Source organism: Oryctolagus cuniculus, chromosome 16 (genome assembly GCF_051225735.1).
Source record: "Oryctolagus cuniculus isolate XC-2025 breed Fujian yellow rabbit chromosome 16, ASM5122573v1, whole genome shotgun sequence".
Lineage (NCBI taxonomy): Eukaryota > Metazoa > Chordata > Mammalia > Lagomorpha > Leporidae > Oryctolagus > Oryctolagus cuniculus.
The window spans coordinates 53,791,227-53,816,103 of NC_142882.1; the positions used below are offsets into that span (position 1 = coordinate 53,791,227).

The following is a 24,877-nucleotide window of genomic DNA, read 5'->3' on the forward strand; positions in this document are numbered from 1 at the left end:
TCCATCCGCTGGTTCACTCCCCAGGTGGCCACAATGGCCTGAGCTGTGCCAATCCAAAGCCAGGAGCCAGGAGCTTTTTCTGGGTCTCCCATGTGGGTGCAGGGGCCCAAGGATTTGGACCATCTTCTATTGCTTTCCCCGGCCATAGCAGAGAGCTGGATTGGAAGTGGAGCAGCCAGGACTCGAACTGGAGCCCATAAGGGATGCTGGCACTGCAGGCGGTGGCTTCACCTGCTATGCCACAGCACTAGCCTCTACTATTTTTCATTTAGGGAACTTACTGAGACTTTCTTCTCCCATACACAACTATCAAAATCTTCAAAAAACTCATAGAAAATGCATGCTATTAAAAAGTATATGTGGGCCGGCACCGCGGCTCTCTAGGCTAATCCTCCACCTGCGGCGCCGGCACCCCGGGTTCTAGTCCCGGTCGGGGTGCCAGATTCTGTCCCGGTTGCCCCTCTTCCAGGCCAGCTCTCTGCTGTGGCCCGGGAGTGCAGTGGAGGATGGCCCAAGTGCTTGGGCCCTGCACCCGCATGGGAGACCAGGAGAAGCACCTGGCTCCTGGCTTCGGATCAGCGCGGTGTGCCGGCCGCAGCAGCCATTGGAGGGTGAACCAACGGTAAAGGAAGACCTTTCTCTGTCTCTGTCTCTGTCTCTGTCTCTCTCTCTCTCTCTCTCTCTCACTGTCCACTCTGCCTGTCAAAAAAGTTTAAAAAATAAAAAAAGGTATATGTGGCTTTCAAAGTCTATTCTGCACTAACATAAATTTACCTTTTACTTCCAGTCTTTCATAAACTGTTGGAAACACTCCCCATATTTCACTCATTTGTGGCCCCTCACGTCTCTGACGTCTCCCTTTCTGCCTTCACTCTTAGCTGATGTTTCCCACTTCCCAGGGAAACGGGAGGGAAGCACTCGAAAGATCAGCTCGTGAACTGCACAACATCTGCCGGCCTTTCTGGATCTGGGCCCTGTACACTGCTCCCTCTCCCCACTGCCTGTCCTGGCTCAATGTTCCTCCCATCCGAGACCGACTTTCACATGTGCATCAGCTCTCACCCCACCTGCTTACTCAAAGGCTTCTCTCCGGCAATCCTCTCTACTTGCTTATATCAGTCATTTCCCCTCAGTAATTACCACCAGCACACAGCCATCCTCCTGTTCTCTCTCTCTTCTTAAAAATGAGGACACAAGGTTAGGCCTTTGGCCTCGTGGCTAAGATACTGCTTCAGATATCCAAGTCCCATACTGGAGTACGTGGGATTGAGTCCTGGCTCCGCTCTAGATTCTAACTTCCTGTGACTGCACAGGAGGCAGGAGTGAGGGCTCAAGAGGCTGTGTCCCTGCCACCCACAGGGCAGATCTGGGTTAAGTTCCCAGCTCCCGGCTTCAGCCTGGCCCAGTCCCAGCTCTTGTAGGTATTTGGGGAGTGGGTCAACAGATGGCAATTTCTCTCTATCTCTAATATATAAAATAAATACTTTTTAAAAATGAGAACATAAAACTAAATTTACTTTTCCTTCCAACACAAGTCTTTCCTCTGCTCCCCTCCCCTGCCTGACCACAGAACTCCTGCAAAGAGGACGCAGTGTCCCCGCTTCCGGTTCCTCTCCTCTCCTCACTTAAACTTCATCCGGTTGGAATTTAAACTCCATCGCCCCCACCAAACGGCGCTTGCCATACCCCCGATGACCTTCATGTTGCTAAATCCAGTTCTTGATTGCCATCAAACTTGACCTACCAGGTCTCACATTGTCACTGTTGATTGCCCCCTTCTCATTAAAACGATTTCTTCACTTGTCCCCAAGACACCGCTCAATTTACTTGCCTTCCACCCTATGGACGGCTGCCTCTCCATTTCCTTTGCCAGGTCCTCTTTTGTCCCTTAACCTCCTGGCGTTGAAGTGCCCCAGGCCTGAATCTGCGGATCCCCTAATCTCTTCTCTGTTCTCTCCTCTCCTTGCTGATTCTCTTCCAGTGTCACAGCTATAAACAGCATCTGTATGCAAACAACTCTCAACCGTGCACCTCCCTGAACATGAGCACATATAGTATCTGGCAACCCCGTATCTCTACTTAGATGCTCAATAAAGGTCCTAACTGCATCATGGCCCAAATGAGATCTGGGTCTTCCTCACCTAGAGAAGGTACTCTGCCCACAGCCCTCTGCACCTCAGGTAGAGGCGTCTCTGCCTTCCTTCTGGAGGGCCTCCAGTAATTGCGAAGCCTGCGTTTTTGAGCCTGATGAGTATTTACTGTAGCCACAGCAAGGAATGACTTGGTCTCAGGAACACTGAGGACTGAGCCTCCCTGTTACAGAGTCCTTCAAAGCAGGAACTAACCTTCACATCCAGGTCTTTGTATTACCTCTTTTCAAGTTCTGTACAGTACTCTGACCTGCAAAAGACCTCATTCTCGTACATTTGGGGACTGTTCTCTTCCCTAATTAAAGTCAGATGGTTGGTTGGCTCGTGGATTTTTTTTCTTTTCTGAGCTGCCTCAGAACAGCTGTGGTGTGTTGCCAATGAGTTATCAGTGGACAGACATGAGATTCCTTTATGATGTTAAATGACATATTACAGTGTTTCTTCTACAAACTACAAAAGCTGAACATCATGGACAATGTTAAATCTTGTGCAAGAGTTATCCATTTTATAAAATACATGATGATTTCTAAAAAATAGCTGCACAATGCCTTTTTGGCCATTTTCCTAACATATGCTCTATTTCATGGGAAATGTTTTTCACAGAATTAGATGATATCCCTTGTCTCCAGTTTTTCAGACAACAAACAACAGCAAAAATTATATCTGACTTTAAGGACCACAATGGAGCAATCATTATAGAACAGTTAAGTCAAAAGTAAGCCCCTAGCAATATAAGAATTGATTCAAGCAAAGATAATCAACAAATGCTTTAACTACTGAATAATAGATTACAAGGTCAAGCTGTCATCAGTTTACTTATGATTTATAATGGAGAGAATTATGTCACCAAACCAAGTCATCCTGATTGGCATCCTGGATATAATCATAAGGAAACAACTAACAGATCCATCTATAATGATACTATGGTTATGGAGGAAAAAGTCCTTTGTCTAAGAACATTCATTAGTGTTGAAGTATCATAATGTAATAATTTTAAACAGCTCAGTAAGGTAAGGGAGAAAAGGCTAAAGATATTTACAGTTGTTGAATCTAGATGAAAGTTATACAGGTGTTCATTGTACTGTTCTCTCAAATTATATTGGAGTGCCTAACATTAGGTTCCACCTCCACTTGTGATCCAGCTTCCTGTTAATACGCACCCTGGGAGGAAGCAGATCACGACTAAGGTGTACCCACAGGAGTGACCTAGACGGAGTTCCTGGCTCCTGGCTTTGGCCTGGGCCACCCTTGGTAGTTGAAAACATTTGGAGTGTAAACCAGCAGATGGAAGAGCTAGCTCGCTCGCTCTCTCTCTCTGTTGCTCTGCCTCTTAATCAGAATGAATAAATGAATTTTTAAAAAAGAGAGGGAAATAACGGGTGGGTGTTTGGCACAGAGGAAATCGCTGTTTTGCATCCCATATTGTAATCACTGGGTTAGCATCCTGGCTGCTCTGCTTCCAATCCAGCTTCCTGCTCACGTACACTGAGAGGCCATGGGCGACAGATCAAGAGCTTGGGTCCCTGCTGTCGCTCCCCCTCTTCGTGGAGGAATGACACTAAACACTGCCTAGGTTTCCTATCCGAGTCATGGCACCATTATGTCGCTCCCCCTCTTCACGGAGGAACGACACAGGACCCTGCGCTGTTCTTTTGTCTGCTCGGCCCTTCCCGGGTTTGCTGCTGGTTCTTCCCGGGTTGGCTACCGACCCTTCCACCTCCGTGGAAGGGCGGTTCCCCCTGCCACTTTCCCCACTTCCGCGGGGGAGCGGCACACCGCCGGCCGGCTCTCTTGGGGGCTGCTCAGATGTTCCTCAGGTGTTCCCCTTAGATGTTCCTGGTGCATGTTGTCTCTCTCCTCCTTTATAGTCATCTTCCACCAATCCCAACTCTGCTACCCACACGCCGAGTACGCTGCTCTCCTCCAATCAGGAGCAGGATCAGCTCCTGCAGGTCATCACTCAAGTTGGCGAGAGGCAGCTGTGTAGAAGTTGTTTACTCCCTTCTCAGCGCCATATTGTGGGAAAGCAGATGCATAGAGTAAGTCTTAATTCGAGTAACTTAGTCTAGTCCGAGTTGCTCCCCACACCTGCCACCACAAGGGAGATCTGGATTGAGTTCCCAGCTTCTGGTTTTGGCCTGGTCCAGTCCTGGCTGTTGTGGGCACTGAAATAGTGAACCATCAGATGCAAGATTTCCATCTGTCTTTGTCTCTGTTTCTGTTTTGCTTTCAAGTAAAATGCAAATAAATAAATAATAATTTTCAAAAGGGATCATGAACACTGTCACCATCTACTTGGTCTCTTAAACTAGCAGATTCATTGACTCTTACACCCTCACTTCTGCTACCCTCCTGCCCCCACATCCAATCAACCTTCTACCAAATACGGATGATTCTACCTTACCAGCACATGCGGCTACACAGAAGAACCTGAAGAAGGCTCTGGAAATCTCTGATGACAGAGCTGTCTGCTCATGAGCTGCACAAAAACACGGAACTTGAATAAAGCACAGTAGTGGAATCTTGCTTCCCATCCCTCCTGTGTGCTGTCTAAAAAGGAAAGAGTGACACCAGCCACTGCTAGTGGCTACTCCGGGACGTAGCACGTCACACGACCGACTGCCCTGGCCAGCAGTAGGGGGGATCTTAAGGCTTGGCCATGAGAAGGGTGCTAATTTCTAGAGCTGCTCCTGCGCTAGTCTGTCTCATTTCTCCACCTTCATTTCTGACATGCCAGACAACCTACTTTGCCCCAAGACCTATGCCCTTACAGCTTGCTTTCTTACCAGAACATTTTCCATTGCAGCAATGTTATGGTCAGAGTCTGTGGGGAGCAACTCGGACTAGACTTAGAGAAGTTCCTTCTCTCCTCTGGAGCTGCCGAACTGCCTTCTCTGCTGCACAGTTCGGGCTCACTGCCTCATGGAGACGTGCTCTGTGGGCCTGCACTGAGGGTGTGTGCACTGAAGCTGAGACCCTGGCCGCCCCGAGTGGAGGCACACGGTCACGCTGCTCTATGCTGGCCACGTGGTACCTAACAGTTACCGTATTACTGAATGGATGCAAAGGGACCCCCAGGGATGCAAGGCTCCATCTTTGTTGGGAGAACGTGGAAATGTGGGATGTTTCTATGTCGTCATCCAGGCTTGCAGACAGAATGTGCATGTTTCTCTCCACAAGAGCTTTCTAGTGTTTGCCTTGAACGATGTCTTGGACTGACACTTTGTCCCAAAGCATTCTGCCTCTCCCCTCCCCTCCTCACTGAACATAGATCTGATGGTCTCTTGGACCCCTATTTCTTCCCCTGCATTGGCAGCTTTCCCATATGCAATGATTTTTATTCTATTACTGATCAGCATTAACAATGCCACTGACAATAGCCCGCTGCTGTGCAACAGCTACCTTGCCAATATCATCCTATTTCAATAACAAAGGTAGCATAGATACCCTCTTGTGGCCTTTTCTAGATGCGGATATTGAAAGACAAAAGGAGATTGCCTACTTTTCATATGTTTCTCTGAAGGTTTTAATGATGCTGTATGCTATGAGACTTGATCATACCACAGGGGCCCAGCTTTGAATCTGCAGATGGGTAGCAGGTATATTCAAGGGCCGGGAGATCTTTGTTACTCAGAATCCTCTCCTATTCCTCAACCTTTGCTAAAAGGACCCTGTCACTCTGCCACGTAGAAACAGAACTCTAACATAAACAGTGTCTAAAGTTAGAGTTCTACTGGCTTCCAGAAACGAAGGGGACACAGAAGGGGAACCACTGGCACACCAAGAGCGCAGCCTGCCCTCCACGCAAGCAGATTACGTGTCCCTCGGCACTCCCAGCACGGCTCCCCGAGTTTTCCCAAGTAGCCTCGATGCACAGATGGCAGTAAATAACACTGGAAGGGAAACTCGGGATCAACGAGGGGGGTCAGGAGCTCTGTGAAAATAAAAGGAGAAAACGTTTAATTTATTAGAAATTAGCGACTGCTTTTATCTAGATCCTGCGGGATGAAATGAAGAAGCTGACTGTATCCATCTGTTTTGTTTTGTTTGTGTGTGGTTTCCCCTGTCCTTTGGCAGCAGCAAAGAGTATTTAGCATTATCAGAAAATAGAATAATTTTTCCTGGAACTTCAAAAAGATATATAATGTCGTTTAATATAGAAATACAGCCATTGAGTGTTGACAATACATAGCATATATTAACATACAGAATACAGCTACCATTTTCAGAGAGTTTTCTATGTTCATGAACATAAATCCTAGTAGTTTATGTAAGAAGTAAGGAAAACATCAGGGTTCAAATTAAACGAGCAGCAAGGGCTTAATTGATACTGAAAGATACTGACCTGGGAGTCAAGGGACCTCAACTCCAGTGTTAACTCTGCCTTTCACTTTGTGATCTTGGACAAAGTCCACAGTGACTTTGCCTCCATTTCTCATCTATGAATGTGGTGACCAAAGATTGCTATTCCAGACCTGCCTGCCTCCAAGTGTATCTCATGAACACAACTTGCAGGGGCTCTAAGTCTTTCCTTTAGTTGACCTCTGTGTTAGAAAAAAATTTGAAACTAACTGCTGAACTTACTAAAAAAAATTTTTTTAGGTGGCTTATAGGGAAAAGAGCTTGGTTTGTAATTTTTTAAAATAAGAATTATAAATCTGATCGACATTTATTAAGTACTTCCTATTTTTGCAGTTACTCTAAATATTAATGATTTACACAAACTATTTCATTCATCCTTTATGACATAGACAAGAGGAATATAATATCTCCATTAATAGATGAAGAAATTAATGCTTAGAAGATTAAGTGGCTTTCAGCAGACCACAAAGCTCTTTCATATCCGAGTCCCTCTGGTTGTATTATATTATCACTACCAATAATTATATTACAGGATGTCAGGCCTCACTCTTCAGCAAATGTGGGGAGGGAGATATTAAAATGTAAACTATTTCAATAAATGTGAATAAAATGTTAACTCTTGGGTGAACAATATGTGAAACACATACTTTCATCCATCATTCCTTACTATTTAATATCATGGTTATTTTTAAAGCAATAAGAAAGGAAACAAGTAATATTTGTGTACTACAAGTAAAAAGGGAGACAGTGGCCGAATACAACTGGATTCTTTTCTACTGTAGTCAATCTATTACAGAAACAAGGTTGTAATATAACTGTATACTTGTCCTGGAAGGAAACATAGATGGTCTTTAAAGTTATGTAATTTATTTTGCTACTCCGTTGTTAAAGTGTTGGTGCAGTAGCATGAATATAAATATGACACCAGTCATAGCTATAAAGATAAAAACTTTTATGTTGCAACTTTGCAACTGAAGCACACAAGACTAAATTTGGGAAATAAATCTTGATAACTGGTAACCACTGCATTTATATGAAAATAAATTAATGTCCAATACTATCAGTTTATTAACCTGTGATGAGTAGATACTTTATCATCACTTGGTAGATTTTCTGAAATACCTTGGTATGGTTGTGTTACAGATAATGTACACTCATCTGGTTGCTAAGGAATTAATTTTACTACCTAAACATTAATTTTCATAGCACCCAATAACAGGTTAGAGTGGAAGAAAGTATGACTGACCCAGCACGTTAGCTAGCTAAGTGACAAATCCGATGGGAGTGGGTTCAGCTACAGTCTTCCTTTATGTTGGGGGATGGAAGGGATTATGGTCACGTCCAGGCAGGGAGAGGGACGAGGGCTAGGAGAGCTCCCAGGACACAGCGAGGAGGAGCCTCCGAGAGCATCCCCAGGATTCTTCCTTGCTGGAGATACTGTAGGGCTGCTTCCTATGCAGGGTAGGAAAACACTCAGGGGTCCCTTTAGGGGTGTATCGTGGCAGCCATTTCTGCAGTGTGATACAAGGCTCACCACAAAAGTACCGGCCAGAAGCTTGTAGAAACCAGATGCAAAACACTTCTAGATTAAGTCATGCACCTGTATAACCTGCCTCTCCCACACTTTTTTTGTAAATTCCCTTCTAATATCACTCTCCATTCTCAGAGATCCACTTAGACCAGCACTCAGTTTGCTTGGCAGGATCCAACCATGGCAAAGTGACAGAAAACCTTGAGTGGCACAGAGCCTCCTCAGTGCTGCTCCCAGTCCGTTTCTGCTTGGACAGCTTACCACCCTCTCACATCTAACTTACCCACCCACAAACCATCACCCCTTCCTAGGGGCCCTGTATCCCACAATAAACCCACCACTCTACCGGCCCATTCACTTCAATCGTGTCAGAACCATCTTGGATTCCTCACTCTCTCGTCACCTGCACCCATCCTACACTCCAGTTAATGCTTCCAGGGTAGAAGAGAAAGCAGAAGCTTTTGCTGAGCCCTTGGGTGTGCTGGGTTTTATTTCTAAGGAGGGATATCCAAGGAAAAGGTGCTAATGTGGTCTGGCCATGGCCATGTGCATATGTTACTGAAGCCAAAGTAAACGAGGAGGAAATCTCCGAGCTTGGAAGCCACCCAGCAAACAGCCAGCTGACCGATGGCACGAGCGTGGACTGTGAGAATAGAGGTGAAGTCAAAAGGAAATTTGCCAGAAAAAGAATGCCAAGTGGGTTCGGATCTCAGGGTTACTGCTTATTGCTGTGTAAACTTGTCCAAGTTGCTTAACTTCTTGGGCCTAAATTTCCATTTTGTGAACTAGTAACTTCTTTTTTTTTTATTTGAAAGAAGAGTTACAGAGAGAGGTAGAGACAGAGAGAGAGGTCTTCCATCTGCTGGTTCACTCCCCAGATGGCCGCAACAGCTGGACTTACGCTGATCCGAAGCCAGGAGCCAGGAGCTTCTTCTGGGTCTCCCAAGTGGGTGCAGGGGCCCAAGGACTTGGGGCATCTTCTACTGCTTTCCCAGGCCACAGCAGAGAGCTGGATTGGAAGAGGAGCAGCCGGGACTAGAACCGGCACCCATATGGGATGCCGGCACTTCAGGCCAGGGCATTAACCTGCTGTGCCACAGCGCCGGCTCCTTGAACTAGCAACTTCTATATTTTTTCTCTGGATGTTGCAATGATTGAATACAATCATCCATGTAAAGCCCCTGGCACCCTGCAAGCATCTGCCGTGGATATTTCTCACTAACTTCTCCCAAGTGACTGGGCTTGCATTAGTCCACTTGCAAGGGTGGGGCCCCAGTCATTGCTGTTCTTCCTTCCCCCTTGTCCCTAATGCCACCTCCTTTCTCTACCATAATCATCCACCCATTCCCATCCTCCCAATCCCAACTCAGCCTATTAACAAAAGTTCTTCTGCCACTCCTTCTTAAAAAAAGATTGATTGATTGATTGATTTGAAAGGCAGAGTGTCAGAGAGAGGGAAGTAGAGACAGAGATCTTCAGTCCACTGGTTCATTCCCCAAATGCCACAATAGCCAGGGCTGGGCCAGGCAGAAGCCAGAAGCCGGGAACCCCATCCAGGTCTCCCACACGGGTGGCAGGTGCCATTATCCACTGCCTTCCCAAGCGTGTTTGCAGGAAGCTGGATCAGAAGCAGTGCAGCCAGGACTTGAACTGGCTTTCTGATAGCAGGTGCCAGCATTGCAAGCGGTGGCTTAACCTAGTGCACCATAACACAGGTCCCTTCTGCCACTCATTTGACCTGTTTCCCAAACATTGTCTTTTCCTCAGTTCTGTCACACGTTGTGCTGGATATACAGGGGGTCTTCAAAAAGGTCATGAAAATTCATATTATGCTTTAATTTATTTTTCCAAGAACTTTTTGAAATATCCTAGCTCTGCTCTTTCCCCTGTTAGATTTCAGAGTCCTTTGCAGTGGGTGGGGGAGAAGGGGAGGCATTATGCTGTTCAGTATATTATGCTTTCTACATTGTGTAGAACTATAAACCGGGCTCTTTATTTTACCCACTGCTGTGTCCCCGGTGCCTGGAGTGGTGTCCAGCACATAGGTGCTAAGTGAGTGAGCGAGTGAATGGGTGAAAGAATGAACTGTGACTTTAGTGAAGTTCCCACTTGGTTTCTGTCAGTTCCGCAGAAGGAGGGAAGTACCTGCCTGGGCCACTTTTGCTGCTGGATGGAGAGCCAGAGTGATGGTGGTCTAGCTGGCCCTCTGCCACTGCTCCTGGGCCTGCTTAACCTTCTGCTGTTGGAGAAGGGGCTTAGAGACACCAGGCCTGGGTTGTTGTCTGCTACTGAGAAAGGGACTGAGCTTTGGGAGCCGCCAGTGCGAGGGCAGAGGGCAGTGTGGGGAGGTGGAGGTATTGGCCTTCTCGGGTTCTGAGGTTGTGTCACCTGCAGGTAGATAGACTTGATGCTGCTGTTGCATGGTGGTGTGGGGACTGGTTGGGCTGCCTGGGTTCTCATCTTGCCACTGCTACAGGCTGCTGTGGCCCAGTATTGTCAATAGACACGAGTCTTTTCTTAGTCCCCTTTCTCATTGCTTGGCTACAGTGCTTATGATTTTCTTCTTCTTCTTTTTTTTTTTTTTTTTTGGTTTTGCTCTGCATGCCAGTGGTTCCAGCTTGCCATCCTCTCTAGAAACCAGTCTGGGGTCCATGGGAGACAAAAAGAAACCCAGGCTGGCACTGTGGCTCAAAAGGCTAATCTTCCGCCTGTGGCGCTGGCACCGGGTTCTAGTCCTGGTCAGGGCGCTGGATTCTGTCCCGGTTGCTCCTCTTCCTGTCCAGCTCTGTGCTGTGGCCCGGGAGTGCAGTGGAGGATGGCCCAAGTGCTTGGGCCCTGCACCTGCATGGGAGACCAGGAGGAAGCACCTGGCTCCTGGCTTCGGATACTGGCCAGCTGTGGTGGCCAGTGGGGGGTGAACCAACAGAAAAAGGAAGACCTTTCTCTCTGTCTCTCTCTCTCATTGTCCACTCTGCCTGTCAAAAAAAAAAGAAACCCAGAGAAGTCATCGTGATTTCCTTGTTCAAGTCTAGGATCCACATTTGTTTTCTCCCATATTTTAGAATCCTCTCAGGATTGTTGAATTCTTCCCAGGGCATTTAGTTGGTGGGAGTCGGGGTAGGGAAGAAGAACAGGAGAGTGGGAGTCTACACCACCTTTCCTCAGAGTCAGAAACCTTGACTTTGTGCTTGAACTAGAGGGGGAAATAAAATGAACTGAAAGGGACCCCCGTCTCACAGTGTTACCAAAGCGTCCACTTATACCCAGTTCTGGGAGGGCGGGGTAACTGTTGCTTCTCCTTCCTGATGCAGACTTGGAGTTGTCCCTTAGTCTGGTATTTATTTGAATGTGAAATGCAGAATGCTGGAACTGTAGCAGTCCCAGATTAGCATTCTCTTTGGGAAAACCAAGCATAAAAACCAAATGAACTAGGCAACAGGCTTAAAAACCCTTAACTAGCCTGGAAACTCAAAGAATACAGTATGTTATACTATTGCACACCGTTCTCATTCTAAGGGCCAATGAGAGAAATTTCTCCATACTCAAGAATAGCTATTTCTTTAGGGTAACTTACTGCTTTTACCCTGTGAACAATATGGACCCAGTGCCTGTCCAGGTTTGTTGCTTACACTAGGAGTTACAGATGCTCTGAGCCAATTTTTCCTCCCCTTATCTAGTTTAAGCCTTCATGGCACAGATTGGATGTTTCTTCCCACCTTTATTTTCCCTTGTAGCCTTTGCATTTATAAGCTATAATTCATAATTTTTATCCATTTTGGAATGTGATAGGATACAAAACCAACAACATCTGAGAAGTTTCATTTTCATAGATATCTAAGAAGAGTCTCCCACCTCATTTCTGGAGGAAGGAAGAGCTGCCTCCCCAAGCCTGCAGGTAGTTGGAGAAGCCGTACAGCCAGGAAGAGGAGAGGCGCTGAGTTCTGTGCAGGGAGAAAGGGAAGAGCTGGGTGCCTCTTGAGCAACATGAGAGCAGGAGCCCCACCATACTCCCTCTTGCATTCCCACGCACGTGGTAGGCACCCATTGCAAAGTCTGATGAGTTGAATGGAATGCCTTCTTGAAATACAGCACGGGGTCACCTGGCTTCCTCTCAAGCTATTCCCCATCTCTACTCACGCAAATAGAGTCTCTCGTGGCGACTGAGCAGCAGGGTCACTTACAAGGAGCAGGAGGCTCAGGCTTACCAGGACATGGCTAAATTCAACAGCAAGTGTTGAGAGTGCGGACTTCAGCTACCAAACCGTTAGCCAAAAAGATGGCCCACACACCTGCAGTCATCTGGAGACCCATGAGGGTGATGAACTGGAACCAACCAATCGTGTCTGAGCTGTTTTTTGTGTCAAGTGTAGGGGTAGCCCCATGTCCTGCCCTTGAATCTACAGCCAAAGAACTCTTCCAGAAGACTTTCTGTGTTTCCCTGAGCTGGTGAAGTCCAGAAAACCAACCCTGACTCTTAACCAACTGACCTCACACACAGCCCTGGAGTCCGCGGGAGCCAGCAGTGTGAGTGCAGTCAGGAGTCGCTGCCATTCAGCAGTCTTTGTGCAGACATCTTCCAGGCCAGCTGCTCCTGGCAGCCACCCACAGCCATCAGAATTGAGCTGCACATCGCGTGACTGACACCACCGCTGCCCTCTAAAATGCTTTGGTGCCCGAGCTCCCAGAAACCCCATTTTCAGCCATTCAGGTGCCTAACAGTCAGTCAGCAGTTCCAATTAGAGGATCAGAAAAGCAATGGGCAGGTCTTCTCCCGGACGGCTGATGCTATGAGGCGCGAGCGGTGTGGCTCTCACTAATAGATTTTGCCCCATCTCTGGACGAGGAGCCAGACAGGCACAGAGCGCCTGTTAAAGAGCAAGCTCACTTTACAACTCCCAGATTTCTCATCAAGGCAATCGGGCCACACATCAACTCTGCAGCCAGTTGGGTTTCTGAGCTCCCATCCTTGATTTTATCACCAGCAAACAAGGCCCGTGGCGAGCCAGTGAAATTATCTACAGCCGTGATCAGAATTCTGCCAGTCCCCCTAGGTCCTCCACTTTGCAAAGCTCGCCTGCGAGGCGCTGCCCAGACAAGACGTGAGCAGCCATGCCAATTAGCAATGACCTTGAGCCCTGGGAGTGCAGAGGAGTCATGCTGTGGGTAAGAGGGAAAATGGCTTATTCGAATGGAAAACACATCTCACAGCACAAATGGTGTCTCCTTGGGCCAGTTAGTACTCATATAAACTGAAATCTTACATCCTACGATGAAAGAGTAGACAAAAGAGGCCCCCAAATGGTAACTCAAGCCGTCTCCCTAATATGTTCACCAAGTTTGTGATTCCTTAACCCTTTATAGAGGAGAAGGGACAAAGGGAAGAAGAGAGAACATTGCCATGTGTATTAACTATTTTGAGTAGCAAACCCTCTGAATTCTGAGTCCTTTATCCCTATCCACCCAGGATCTCTCCCCAGCCTCAGGTTGGGGATGTAGTCCTGTTGGTGGTTGTGACTTGGTGCCCCCTGAGCTGAGATGCTCAGCCTGGGACACACTACTCTAGTGCAGTCCAGCAAGAAGGACTCCGCAGTTGCCTACATGGTTTTCTGTCCTCCAAGGGGCTGGCCCAGGCTTGGCCTGGCAGGAGAGGGAGGTTTCCAGGAGGGAGAGACTCAAACCTACAGGCCAGCACCTCCAGCACACCCTATTGGCCAAAGCTAGCCCCATGGTCAAGCCAGAGCCCAGAAATGGGGATACAAACCGTACCCCCAATGCCACGGTGAAGGGCCAGCTGGTCACAGAGATGGGTGAGGACTTGGGTCATCAGTGCCATCTATCAGCCATGATGGGAGAAGGCAGAGGAGAAATAATTTGGAGCAAAGGAACAGGCTCGAGTTGTCTCAAAGAGTGGGCCTGCTCCTCACTCCTGCCTGTGCCGTCTCTTCAGCCCTCTCCACGGGCACTGGGGACTTCAGGGAACCCTGGTCCAGAAGGGGCTTGGCTGCATCCGCTGACTCGGGTGATGGGCCATGTTCCCTCTGAGGATGCTGCTGCTGTCTGCTCTCCAGCGATGGACTTAGCAGGCAATGTTGACACCAGCAGGCCAGCAGCACTCTGAAGGCAGCAACGGCTATCTCGGGCCTGGCAGCAGCCCACATGTAGCCAGGTTTACAGAGGACTGGGAGTGTGAGGAGGGAAGTGTGGCATCGCCCTGGAGGACCTCGCCTGCCTGTCCTGCCTGCCTGTCCTGCACCTTCATGTGCTGTTTCCTCTTGTGCACCTGCCGCCATCCCCCCTGAAATGCCCACATCATCTCCCTGTCACTCTCAGACAGGTCCACCGCATCCTCCAGTGTCAGTGGCAGGCTTACCCCAGCCGGGTCTCCCATCTGCACTGACCCCCACCAGAGGCTCACCACTCTGTCGGCACTGTTTGCTTTCTGTCCCCCTTGAGACTTTGTCAGGGACTTCAGAGTGAGAATCAAGCCTTCAGGCCAGCGCTGCAGCTCACTAGGCTAATCCTCTGCCTGTGGCGCCAGTACCCCGGGTTCTAGTCCCGGTTGGGGTGCTGGATTCTGTCCCAGTTGCCCCTCTTCCAGTCCAGCTCTCTGCTATAGCCCAGGAAGGCAGTGGAGGATGGCTCAAGTACTTGGGTCCTGCACCCGCGTGGGAGACCAGGAGGAAGCACCTGGCTCCTGGCTGCGGATCAGCGCAGTGCGCCGGCTACAGCGGCCATTTAGTGGGTGAACCAACAGAAGGAAGACTTTCTCTCTGTCTCTCTCTCTCACTGTCTAACTCTGCCTGTAAAAAAAAAAAAAAAAAAGAATCAAGCCTTCCGTCTCCATATTCCCAGAGTCCAGCACTTACAAGTATTTCATCAGCACGGCTTCACTTTCTCCTGTGTCAGGCGTGTGAAATCCTGAATGCATATGTCCTACACCTCTGGAGCAAAGGGTATTTGTCCCATTCCAGCTCTGTAGATGACCTTTTGCTGATTGTAACTGACTCCTGGTTGGCAAGACAGGCACTGACATCTCGGTCTAACCAGTCATACTCCAGTGCTGTTTCTCCCTAATTCCCGGTTTAAAAAACGCCTGTATTTCTCTTTTAATGCCCCCACCTTATTCCGAGAGGCGATTTAGTCAACAGAGCCTTGGGAGTCTCCCATACTGGGAGCACCACTCTTGCAGCTGGTGACGCAGCCCTGCACAAAACAGGCCAAGCAGGGGACAGACGAAAGCAGCACTTAACTTCATTATGAATGGAGTATGTGGCTCTTACTCACTTTGCGCCAGGTACCATTTGCCATGTTTTTCACTTACAGGTAAAGAAACTAAACACATAGCGCTGTAATAATTTGCCCAAGGCCACACACTGGTGAGTGGTGAAGCTGGACTATGAGCCCAGCCTGGGCCCCGAGTCTATGCTGAGAGCCACTCCCTCAGGCTGCCCACTGTGAAGTATTTTTAACTTTGAGGGCCTGAGAAGTATTTGGGACTGGAGCGGAGGCGTGCGTGGAAGGAGTGAGTGAAGAATGCTTGTGTCGGGAGAGCATTGCAGCAAGAGGAACAGCATGTGCAAAGGCCGTGGGGTGGAGATGTGCTTGGTGGGGAGAAGGAGCCGTGTGAACGGGAGGAAGGAGGGTGGAAGGCACATTTAGAAAGCTGACCACCCGAGACAGAGGTTGCTTTTTTGCCATACTGAAGAGTCTGGATTGTATTCTTAGTATGATTTGTGGTGGCTTATATAATTACAATTAGTATAAAGGTTAAAAGCACAATCAAATAAATGAGGAAATGACCAACTAAAAAGGATTGGGAAAAGGTAGAAAAAATAAAACAACACCAAGGGCAAGGTGTGGTATAAAATGCAGGCCTTAGTCCCCCCTGCCCTAACACACACACATATTGTTACTGGTATCAGGCTGCAAATTTGATCATGAGCTTCCTACTGGCCATTGCACAAAGGGAAATGTGGGCGTCTGTATAGTCCCTAGTACCTAAAGATTGAAAGAATGATGTACTCTGGAAGGGGACCTACTCCCAGTGCTGACACCTTGAGGAATTCCCCAGCTGACTAAAGGGTGAAGTGGAATCTTGATCAAAAGAAAAAGCAACATATTTTGTCACTACTTTGAGAGGGATCAAGTTTGAATGGCTTACTCACAGTGAAAACATTGAAATGGATATTACAATCTTCCTGGGATTCTTTTTGTTAAAATTTATTTATTTACTTGAAGGGGCTGAGCAGACCAGAGCCAGGAATTCCATCCTGGTCTTCCACATGGGGGCCAGGATTACAAGCACTTGGGCCATCACCCACTGCCTTTCCAGGCACATAAGCTGGAAGCTGGATTGGAAACAGAGCATCTAGGACTTGAGCCGGGGTCACAAGTGGCACCTTAACCCACTGTGCCACAAAGCTGCACCCCTCCAACCCCATGTTTCTTTGTACACAAGTAGCTCAATCCACACAATTTACACAAATTAAATTTTAAGGCTTAAATCATGCCCATGTTGATGAAATGGTGGTTGATAAGAAAAAGTGTCAGTTGAATGATTTAGGTGCTAGTGGGGACAGTGTAGTCCATCTTCTGACACTGTCATTGTGATGGCCAAGCAAAGGAAACAGATCGCACAATGCCCAGCTGGAGGACGGGCAGGGAGAGAGGGAGCCCCATCACTGGCAGGTGAGACACGGAAGTAATCTCCTCTTGCATTCTATTCTCTTGGAAGCCATGATGGGAGTTTCCACTCACCCGTGTGTTTACTGATACTAGGCACTGGCTCCAGGAAGGCAGGGTCCATTCCTTTCCACACGTGTGGCAGGAAAGCCCCCCACCACCTGGAGGCAGCAGGTGATAAACCCAGTACCACGCAGTGGTAGGACTTAACAGGGTGAGGAGCCTCAAACTTGGTGTGACCTATTTAATCAAGTCCCAGCGTTTTGATGACAGAGAAGGAGAACATGTGGAAGCCAGGCAAGTTGTTCAGGCTGCTCAGAAACTAAACAATAAATTATTAACACAACCAGAGCTCTGCTGGTTCCTGGGGGTCAAAGAAAGGCCAGCGCTGAAGACAGAGAACCATGGACAGGGCACAGAAGTGTCCACTGTTGAGTGTTGCTAGGAAGAGAGAAAGAGGAGGGGATGCGGGGCCGTGAAAAATCCTGCACTCTTAATCCAATGCCCTCAGCCTTCTTCGGATTCATGGCATTGCTTGAGTCCTGGGTTCCCCTTCATGCAATGCTGCTCTCATCACGGAAAAGGACTGAGAAACACCCTTGGTCAGCTGTCGGAAAGTCAGACGCCTTTCTGCAGGGCAGTTGCCGGAGCGGGAAGGGTGGGATCAGGCTGAGAAGGAGCAGATGGTGAGGAGGAGGGCCATGTGGAGCGCTCACCAGGGAAGTGGCAAGGACAGGAGAGGAGAAATGAGGAAGCTGTGGGGGTGAGAGCCCTACAGGGCACCTGCTGTGCATGTGCGAAAGGAAGACTCTGAAGGGGTCAGGGAAGGAACAAAACTGCAGGCGAGGGGGAGCAGGCAGGAGTTAGCTTTGGGGTCGGTCTTGGAAGAGAAACTAGACATTTCTGAGACAGACCCAACAGAAGGGGACAGAGGAGCCACCGTGTGGGGGAGGGAGCAGCTTCTGCGGTCCATGTGGGAGTGGGAGAGGGAAGCATGGGAGGGCCGGCGCTGGTGGGGAGAGGGAAGGGCTGGGATGGCGTCTGTTTCCTGTTACTCTAACGGAACACCTGAGGCCGAGCTTGTTAAATAAGGGAACCAGGTTCAGTTAGCTCCCAGTTTGGGAGGCTGGAAGTCCCAGCTCAGGCAGGCCCATCTGTTTGGCCTCCGGTGAGGGCCCTCGGGCTGCATCACAGCATGGCAAATGGCATTGTGGCAAGGGTGTGTGTGAGAGGGAGAGAGCACATGATGAGGTGGGAAGCCAGGGTGAGCTGAAGGAGCCAGGCTTGCTTGCCTTTTTTTTTTTTTTTTTTTTTTTTTTTTTTTTTTTTTTTTTTTACAGGCAGAGTGGACAGTGAGAGAGAGAGAGACAGAGAGAAAGGTCTTCCTTTGCCACTGGTTCACCCTCCAATGGCCACCGCGGCCAGCGTGCTGCAGCCAGCGCACTGCACTGATCCGATGGCAGGAGCCAGGTACTTCTCCTGGTCTCCCATGGGGTGCAAGGCCCAAGCACCTGGGCCATCCTCCACTGCACTCCCTGGCCACAGCAGAGAGCTGGCCTGGAAGAGGGGCAACCGGGACAGAATCCGGTGCCCCGACCGGGACTAGAACCCGGTGTGCCGGCACCGCAAGGTGGAGGATTAGCCTAGTGAGCCGCGGCGCCAGCTCAGGCTTGCTTTTTTTATCCCAGCTCACACTCAAGAGAACCAACTCACTCCACAAGACCAGCATTAATCCCTCCCCAGGGCAGTGACCTAGTTATCTCCCAGGGAGACCCACCTCTTAAAGACTCCACCATCTTCCAACATCGTCACCTGGGGGAGGCGGCCCAGCACAGGAACCTCTGGGGGACAAACCAAACCCAGACCACAGCGCACAGCTTCTGCCTCATCAAGCAGAGCTCATAGGAAGGAGTTTCCTATTCAGGGGCAGGTGTCTGGTGGGCACGTCTGCAGATATCCCAGGTGGCACTGGGGAGTTAGGAATAAAACTCGACCCTGGCTAGGTGCAAAAGCTGGTTTTCAGGACTCTCCTGCAAAGGGAAGGAAACAAAAGAGTCTTTGGCAGATTTGAGAACAGTCACAAGTGTTGGCTCCATCTGAAAGCAAAGTTTGGAAAAGTAAGTGTCTAAACCTTCTATATTCAAGAATATGCACATTTTCCCCCAACAGATTTAATCTCCCATGAAATATTATCTCTTGCTCAATCATTCTTAGTATTCCTCCTCCCCCACCCCCCAGTGAGTACCACTGGATCAGGGCCAGGACCACACAGCATGTCTAGTGATTTTCCTGCGGGCGTGGAGCACATCCTTCTGGTTCGGTTTTGTGGGAAGCAGGGCCCGGCTCCCACAACATGGCGCCGAGAGGGAGTAAACAAGTCTTACACAGCTGTTTCGTCAATTAGCTGATTCCTGATCCAACCCCTGATTGGAGGAGAACGGGCGTGCTCAGCACGTGGGCAGCGCAGCACGGATTGGTGGAAGAGGACTATAAAAGGAGACTCAACTGCACTATCTGGGACAACTACTGTCTCCGGGCTGGTGGAAAGTTCGGGGGTGGAGAGTTGGCGGAGAGCCCGCTGGTGCCGCTCCTCCGACTCTCTCAGGGGGGCGCGGCCCTGCATGTTGTCTCTCTCCCCCTTTTAAGGGGTTGGGTCAGGAATCAGCTAATTAACGAAGCAGCTGTGTAAGATTTGTTTACTCCCTCTCAGCACCATGTTGTGGGAGCCAGGCCCTGTTTCCCACAGGTTTCATGTCTGGACCTCATGAAGGGGACAACAGGAAGGGGAGTGATCTGTTTTATGAGTGAGGAACAGAGGAACTGAGATAGTCTCAGGGAAGTGACCCCCAGAGCCCTGACCCGCCCCTTCCTCACTGTTATCACCAGCATCACTAGTCCCTGGTGTGCCTGTTTACCTACCATCTGTCTCCTGCCAGATTGTAGCTCCATGAGGGCAGACTGGGGTCTTGTTCCTGATCACCATCCTAACGAGCCCCATTTCTCTCTGAACCCTCTCTGTTCAGACCTATCATAGGTCATCAATAGGTCTGCCGATGGGAGCTTTGCAAGGTCTTTCTTATGGAATTCTGCACAGCCCCCACCTCCACTGGGGATCCATTTTAAGAGCCCTATGGATGTCTGAAGCTTTAGATAGTTCCAAACCCTATATGTAGCTTGTTTTCTCCTGTAATTACCTACCTATCATGTTTAATTTATAAATTAGTCACAAAATATTAGAAACAATATTAATAAAATAGAAGATTCATAGGTCTTTTTTTTTTTTTCAAAAAAAGGTTTTTTTGACAGGCAGAGTTAGATAGTGAGAGAGAGAGAGAGAGACAGAGAGAAAGGTCTTCCTTCCATTGGTTCACCTCCCAAATGGCTGCTACGGCCAGCACTCTGCACCAATCCGAAGCCAGGAGCCAGGTGCTTCCTCCCAGTCTCCCATGCAGGTGCAGGGCCCAAGGACTTGGGCCATCTTCCACTTCCTTCCCGGGCCACAGCAGAGAGCTGGACTGGAAGAGGAACAACCGGGACAGAATCTGGTGCCGCAACCAGGACTAGAACCCGGGGTACCCACGCCGCAAGCAGAAGATTAGCCTACTGAGCCACGGCGCTGGCCGATTCATAGATCTTAACATCCTCAGTGCAGGATTTCTTCTCTTATGAAGTCAAGAACTCACTTTTTCACTTAAAGCGAGCATCTCCTCTCCTAGGTATTTCTGAGTTGCCAGCGTTGTTATTCTTGCACTTGAGGCCACTATTAAGTAACACTGGGGTGACTTGATTAGTCACCACAACAGTCAGTCTGATAGTTGAGACAGCAACTGGGTGACTAACAGGTGGGGAGTGTATACAGTGTGAATGCCCCGGGGGGAAAACGATTCACATCCCAGGGTACAGTGATACTATACATGAGTCCATCAATATAATATTCCAGAAATGTATAATATATAAATATCATATATGCTCATATATGATATTTATATATTATATATTTATATTATGTATTATAAATGTATTCCAGAAATGGCATTTACAAGTTTTAAATTGCACAACTCCGGCCCATTGCGGTCATCTGGGGAGTAAACCAGCGGATGGAAGACCTCTCTGTCTGTCTCTACCTCTCTGTATAACTCTGTCTTTCAAATAAATAAAATAAATCTTTAAAAACAAAAAAGAAAATATTGCTGTTGTACAGCCTATTTAACAGTTGAAGGACAGTGAGATCAAATCCAGCACCCGCAGAGTTCCCTCCCGCGTGCAGCAGCAGCAATTCAACACCCCGTGACAAACCCAACCAGAACCTGAAGCTTCAGTGACAGCAGAGTGAGCCTGTGGGGTCACTTCTCCGGGTGGTTTCCCTGAGCCACTCATTCTGCCAGTCAATTAGGTAACAATTTCATATATTTTCCCTCCATCCTCATCTCAGCTGAATCCTTTACTTTCTATTTCACCAAGAAAATTGAAGTAATTTGAAGATAATGTTTGGAGTCTCCTCTCTGCACGTGCTGTGTGGTTAGGGTGAGTGAACTGCCCAAGGGCACTCCTCTTGTGCACTAGATCTCTTTTTTTTTTTTTTTTTTTTGACAGGCAGAGTGGACAGTGAGAGAGAGAGACAGAGAGAAAGGTCTTCCTTTGCCGTTGGTTCACCCTCCAATGGCCGCTGCGCTGCGGCAGGCGCACCGCGCTGATCCAATGGCAGGAGCCAGGTGCTTCTCCTGGTCTCCCATGGGGTGCAGGGCCCAAGCACCTGGGCCATCCTCCACTGCACTCCCTGGCCACAGCAGAGAGCTGGCCTGGAAGAGGGGCAACCGGGGCAGAATCCAGCGCCCTGACCGGGACTAGAACCTGGTGTGCCGGTGCCGCTAGGCGGAGGATTAGCCTAGTGAGCCGCGGTGCCGGCTGTGCACCAGATCTTAACCCTGTTCTCGTGCTGAGAGAGAATGCTTCAGCGATGATCTCTTCCTGCTCAAGCGTCTGCTTTTCTCTCTACCCTCCGTCTCCATTTAGGCTCTTCCGGTTCTCTTTTGCATTCTCTCCATCCAGGGTTGCACTCCCATCACTCTGTAGAAACAGCTTTGGTCCCGGTCACCAATGAACTCCATGTTGGTTTGCTGCTTGTCCAGCCCCAGGTGATGCCATCTATTGCCCGCTGAGACCCGTTGCTGATCTGCCTATTTGGAAAAACACTCAAGCTAATTACAGAGGGGAGGAAAGAAAATTTTACCCAGCTGCTCCCCAAATTTGAGAATGCGGCAGTGTCTGTCCTATTTTGTAACATAAAGTTTTATGAGACAATGGAGCCCTTATAATTAAAAACATAAATGTGTCTAGGACTGTACACAGAATGCGAGACACTGGTAATGATCCAGTAAGTCTGGACCAATGATGCAAAGAAGTTGAAAAACTGAGACGTTCCGCTCCTCCTCCAGCCGTACCCACTGTTTTTGGCTTCCACTGGTGCTGTTTGGTCTTGAAAGGTGTGGGCAATCGTCTCCGTCTTTGTTTTCCCTCTACCTGGGAAGGAGGGCCCAGGGTCTCACTGTCGAAACTCTAGAATGTCACGTGTTTTACTTCAAAGGAAACTGTGCAGCAAAAGAGCAGAGTCTTAGGACTGATCAGGCTGCAGCCTGTTCTAACGGACAACCACCACGATGTCTCTCTCCTAGGACTCTGGGGAAGAAGGCGTCACATAGGACAACCTGGAGGAGCCACTGAATGGACACGACAGGGGTGTGGGCTCTGAGACTGGGAGGGGGCGCTGCTAATAGCGCTCTAATGGGATGCACTGCTTCCAACGGGCTCAGGACGTATTGCTACGCCACGTGTCCGTCTTCCTCACCAACCAGGCCGAGAGAAAGGGGTTTCAATCCGTCTTCCAAGAACTTAGATCATTTCTTCTTTGTCTCCTCGTGGGCGTTCTTCATTCTATCTCCTTCCAGAATGAGACACTCATTTATTTCCCCAGATAAGGTCTGAGTAGGGCAAGATATAATTTAAATGCAGCCAGGCTTAAGATAAATCAGTCATAAAGAGGCAATTATTTTATATTAAATCTGTGTCCTTTTTTAAGAGGATTTTGTATTTATCAATGAGCTCATTTCCACCATTTAATTTTTCTAAAGGAGATTATGAACTTAAAAATATTCATGTAGATTTTTTTATTTGTAGAAAGATTTAGATGATGTGGAGGGTTCATATTATCTTACAGTCATCTTATTCATCAACATTTAGAAAATGATTTAAGAAATACTGTACATCTCATTATTTTTCTTCAAACATTCAAAAGTACATGCAGCATTTTTGTCATAGCTCCCAGATTATTAGATTAGTAATAGGAATGTCTACCCGGCAACTGAGCACAGTAAATATTAAATGTCATTGGCGGCCAGACTTGAGCTTGAATATTAGTCCCACCACTGCACAGTTATAATTTCTTTACCCAGAAAATGGGGACACAACGGCATCTGATTGCAGTGACTTTCCATGGATTTTCCCTGTCAATCATGCATTTCCTCTTCTCTCAAGAACCACCTGCTCCTATTCTCAGCTCATCAAGTGCTGGCGGAGCTCACCTGCTTCCTGTCTCCAGAATGAACACACAATTCAAAAGTGCCCTTCATCAGTTCTGTGGCGTAGTGGGTAAAGCTGCCGCCTGCAGTGCTGGCATCCTATATGGGCGCCGGTTCGAGACCCAGCTGCTCCACTTCCGATCCAGCTCTCTGCTATGGCCTGGGATAGCAGTAGAAGATGGCCCAAGTCCTTGGGCCTCTGCACCTATGTGGGAGACCCAGAGCAAGCTCCTGGCTCATGGCTTCGTATCGGTGCAGCTCCAACTGTTGCGGCCATTTGGGGAGTGAACCATTGGATGGAAGACCTCTCTCTTTCTCCCTCTCCTTTTCTCTCAGTGTAACTCTGACTTTCAAATGAATAAATAAATATATTTTTTTAATTTTTTTGACAGGCAGAGTGGACAGTGAGAGAGAGAGAGAGAAAGGTCTTCCTTTGCCGTTGGTTCACCCTCCAATGGCCACCGCGGCTGGCACACCACGCTGATCCGAAGGCAGGAGCCAGGTGCTTCTCCTGGTCTCCCATGGGGTGCAGGGCCCAAGCACTTGGGCCATCCTCCACTGCACTCCCTGGCCACAGCAGAGAGCTGACCTGGAAGAGGGGCAACTGGGACAGAATCCGGCACCCCGACCAACTGGGACTAGAACACGGTGTGCAAGCGCCGCAAGGCGGAGGATTAGCTTAGTGAGCCGCGGTGCAGGCCTAAATAAATTTTTTTTAAAAAAAGAAAATGAACCAGCAGATGGAAGCCCTCTCTCTCTCCCTTTAAAAAAAAAGTGCTCTTCGTTTCCTTGGTGCTGAGTCTGCAGGTCCCTTGCTCTTGGACTTCCCAGTCTCTGGGACAATCAATAGAAAAATTCTATTTTTTTCAGGGTTTGTGCTATAGCAGCCCAAACAGACCAAACAAGCTACTTGGCCAAGTGATCAGTGATGCGTACGTGTCCTGAGTGGAACCAGTGACTTCTGTCAATGCTACTAGAAACTCAATATACACCTCCATGAGGACTGCTAAACTGATAGAATGTATGCTTGGGGCTACAGGGAGCTATTTTTGCTACTCCCAGTAAGGGTAATCTCTTGAGAATGAAATCAACATAGGGGAAAGCAGAGCCAAAAGATACGGAGGAAGACATGATCCTAGAGATATCATGTGAGCTTCTAGCTCCAGCTGTGCCCAAATCACAATCAATAGTATAAAGAAAAATTCCTTATTTCCAAAAACTAAAATGATCCTGAGTACTGTGGATACTTAGACCTGGTGGTGGAGGGCTGCAGAGGGCAAATGTAAAATATGGAATTGGTTAAGTCAGGATAGAGGATGGGCTTCCTGTTCTCCTGGGTGGAAAACTGGTAGCTCCCATAAAGTGTGAACAAAGCTCACTGGCGTAGGTATTAGTGGCTCACTCAGCATTTGCCACTGTCTGCCTTCCAGACACATCTTAGAATCGAACGTGATGGCCCCTGTGATTGGGTAGGCTGTGGCACCTGCCTGCTTTGGTCAATTTTGAGCAAAATCAAACACTTAATTGCTGGGGCAAGCTCCACCAGAGCACCTTGCTTCCGTCAGGGTCACCAGTGC

The 24,877-nt window shown here is 48.4% G+C and overlaps 1 long non-coding RNA gene across 1 annotated transcript; it reads right to left on the reverse strand.

Annotated features, from left to right (window-relative positions):
• Window positions 1–1,131: 1,131 nt before the first annotated feature.
• LOC127492601 (uncharacterized) lies at window positions 1,132–19,121 on the reverse strand. The gene is made up of 4 exons (XR_016223221.1): window positions 18,971–19,121; window positions 18,503–18,755; window positions 11,896–11,984; window positions 1,132–6,084 (listed from the first exon to the last, which is right to left on the reverse strand). It is a non-coding gene; the product is annotated as an uncharacterized LOC127492601 (long non-coding RNA).
• Between the last annotated feature and the right edge of the window lie 5,756 nt (window positions 19,122–24,877).